Source organism: Lithobates pipiens, unplaced genomic scaffold, assembly GCF_037356315.1.
Source record: "Lithobates pipiens isolate NorthernLeopardFrog02 unplaced genomic scaffold, aLitPip1_a1.2 Scaffold_19, whole genome shotgun sequence".
Classification (NCBI taxonomy): Eukaryota; Metazoa; Chordata; class Amphibia; order Anura; family Ranidae; genus Lithobates; species Lithobates pipiens.
This window is the reverse complement of record NW_027507764.1, coordinates 217,202,557-217,206,233: the sequence shown is the minus strand read 5'-3', so window position 1 is coordinate 217,206,233 and position 3,677 is coordinate 217,202,557. Positions and strand designations below refer to the sequence as shown.

Genomic DNA, 3,677 nt, shown 5'->3' with positions numbered 1-3,677 from the left:
ACTTTCTGCCAACAATCTCACATCCAACATTTCCTGTCAGAAAATCCGTCCATGTGTACGTGGCATAAGAATGAGTTATAGATATGTAGATTTTCCTCTGTATGTATATTTTTGGGTGTTATGTTTTATTTAGAATCCTTTAAAACAGACAATGAGTAGAAATCACTTTCTGGGGGTTCTTTCTGTCATCTGTAGGGGGTAACATGTGAAGCCTCATTATGAAAGCAAATAATTAGTTTGGTTTCCTCTTCCTTGTTCCCAGAATGGCGTTGGCTGCTCTAGGAGAAGAGCTGAGCTGCTCCATCTGCCTTAACCTTTATACGGAGCCGGTGTCACTGATATGTGGACACATCTTCTGCTGGGATTGTATTGTGACTGTTTTGGATACACAGGAGGGGTCTGGAGTTTATTCCTGTCCAGAGTGCAGAGAAGATTATGCAAAACATCCAGTGATGGAGAAGAGGAGGAAGTTGTGTAACATTGTGGACAACTTCAGATCTACACAACAAAAGGAGGAGAAAAGTGAGATCCTCTGTACGTATTGTGTGGATTTTCCAGTGGGAGCTGTCATGGCTTGTCTGCAGTGTTAGACGTCTATGTGTGATAAACACCTGACAGCCCATAACAAGACAGTGGACCATGTGTTGGTGGATACCACCTCCCCATTCAGTAGTATAAAATGCTCCATTCACAAGGAACTTCTTAAGTATTTCTGCTTGAAGGATGCCATCTGCCTTTATGCGTCCTGCTGTCTGGTGGGGGAACATAAAGGACATGAAGTGGAAACTCTAGAAGAAGCTTTGGAGAAGAAGGAGAAACTGAGAGATGTTCTAGAAAAGTTGACTAGAAAGAAAGAGACAACTGAGCAGAAAATTCAGAACCTACAGGACCAAGAGAGATAGGCTCAAGAAAAAGCAGATGATGAGAAGAAGAGAGTCATTTCCCTGTTTGAGGCTACCAGGAGACAGCTGAAGGTCCAAGAACAGAGAGTCCTGAGTGAGATCTCAAGGCAGGTAGAGGAGGTCTCATTGTCAGTGACTGATCTCACCAAACAGTGGGAGATACAGAAGGATGAGCTGTCCATGAAAATTGGTCATATCGAGAAGTTGTGTAACATGACCGACCCAATACTTGTCCTACAAGATCAGGAATCAGACACAGATAACCAGAATATGGAGGAATCTTCTGTTCCTGATCTGGATGATTTTATAATCTCTCTTGTTTTGCACAGATCTAAAACTGACCTTATCACTAATATGCAATTTAAAATCAACTTCTATGTACAGGATACAAATGATCTACTACTGGATGAAAAAACTGCCCATACATTTGTGGCTTTATCCGATGATTTGAGAAAAGCATCCGACGCTGAAAGGCACCTGGTTAAAGCAGAATTACCGCAAAGATTTACAGAATACAGCCAAGTGATGAGTATGGAAAAGTTTTTCCATGGCAGACATTATTGGGAAGTAGAGGTTGGTGGGTATTGGGATGTAGGTGTTTGCTATCCCAATATAGAGAGAAATGGAGATGCATCTAGTATTGGGTTTAATACTAAGTCCTGGAGTTTCTGCATAGCTCAAAAAGAATATGCATCTCTACACAACTCTCATAAAAAATTGTCTCCTGTCCAGAGATTGGGAATATATTTGGGTTATGAAGGTGGCCGCCTGTCCATCAGACACCTCCACACCTTCACCACCACCTTCACCGAACCCCTCCATTCTGTCTTCTATCTGAATAGAGGAGCCTAGGTAAAGCTCATATCTATGGTGTTTTCTATCAAACCATAATTTACAAAATGTATCTTTTTATTTATTTATTTTTTACTATATTTTTTTTTCTTTTTTTTTTTTGTTCCACAAATTTTTTATTGGTATTGAACAAAGCGGAAAAAAAATTACAATTTGTAAAAATACAATTTCAGTAACACTTATACAAAATATATCAGATATTTATAAAATTTTTAGGAAAGCTCATTAATCTAGCAGTGAGCAGATAAGTGCAGCATATCAAAATGCAAGGTAAGATATCTATTTTGTAATTGACTCAAAGTTTACAAGCGAAACAGATATAACAATTTTTTTTTCTTTAACAAGGTTACTCATAAAAAGGCAGGGGGGGTGAGAGGGAAAAAATAAAAAAAAAATAAAAAAAAAAATAAAAGGGGAGGATAAGAGGACGAGGGATATTTGGTGTTTAGCGGGCCAGTTTTGTTATTCTTTCTTTTTACCTTTCATTCTTTCCTGATTCCTGTCTATGTGAACGTACACAACATAGCTGAATGATACAGATTTTTTCTTTTTTTTTTTCTTTCTTTTTCCTTTCCTTGGTGATTACAGTATGGATGTTTTGTATTCCTGAGTACCTTTATATTCTATCCATTTAAGCCAAGTTGAGGTAAAGTTTGTCATTCTCTCCTGTGAGATACTTATGAGTTCCTCAATGGATTCTATAGAATTGATTCTTCCGAACCACTCTTTTTTTGACGGAGGGGTGGTTGATCGCCAATGACAGGGGATACAATGTCTGGCAGCGTTTGTCATAAACATGGTTAGGGATTTTAAATACCTATTTTTGGGGATTGTGTTATGGTGTAGTAAAAAGCGTGCTGGGTCGAAGTTTATCGTTTCTGAGGTAACTGCTGTGATGGTTTCATGGACCATTTTCCAGAACGTCTGGATTTGTGGACAGGACCACCAAATGTGTATCATCGAGCCTTCCTCTCTGTTACACCTCCAACATCTGTCAGAGGTCTGAGGGTAGAATTTGTGTAAGATATTGGGCGTTCTGTACCATCTTGATAAAATCTTGTATCCGCATTCTTGGGTGGCGACATTAAGTGAGCCTTTGTGGGTATATGTGAAGATGGTTTCCCAATTTTCTTTGGTAAGAGATAAATTAAGGTCGTGTTCCCATGCTAGGCAAGACGGGGTGGAGAACTCTAAACCGTCATCAAACAGTGAATTGTACAAGGTAGAGATGTTGTGTCTTTGTGGGTGTTTTTCTAGACATAGGATCTCGAGGGTCGTAGGAGTTTTGGACTTTAAATGAGTCATTTCAGGTCTAGAGAGAAAATGTCTTATTTGAAGGAAGGTCCATTGTGAAATCAGACTAGGGTCGATGTCCTTGTTTATTTCATCGAGGGACAGAAGTTTCCCATTACGGAAGAAATGTTTGGCTATCACTTCTTTGTGTGGCCATTTATCTAGGAATGTTTTTCGTTCATTTCCAGGGGGGAAGTCAGGGTTATTTCTGAGTGGCGTTAAGGGACTGATCCAAGGGGTAGGGTCATTTTTTCTATAGGTATCATGAAATGTTGCCAGAGTGGGGCCTATAAGGGGGTGAGATTTGATTTATTTTGAGTGGTGTTTGGGGCTTATCCAAGGTAAGTGATTGATTGGGTAGGTAAATTGCGCTTGTTCTAAGGACACCCAGTCCTTGATTGTTTGGTGTAGATTCCAGTCAACTATACGTGTTAGAAGGGCTGCCTGATGGTATTTCCTTATGTCTGGTAGTGCAATTCCGTCTTTGTTTTTGGGGAGGTTTAGTCTCGTATATTTAATTCTGGGAGGTTTACTTCTCCATATAAAGGTGGAGCTTGCTTTGCGGAAGGAGGTAAAAAAGGAAGATGGTATTCTAATAGGAATTGTTTGCATTGTGTAGAGGAATCTGGG

At 39.5% G+C, this 3,677-nt stretch overlaps 1 pseudogene; it reads left to right on the top strand.

Annotated features, from left to right (window-relative positions):
* Positions 1 to 263: 263 nt before the first annotated feature.
* On the top strand, positions 264 to 1,793 carry LOC143998259 (E3 ubiquitin-protein ligase TRIM39-like; annotated as a pseudogene).
* Positions 1,794 to 3,677: the final 1,884 nt, after the last annotated feature.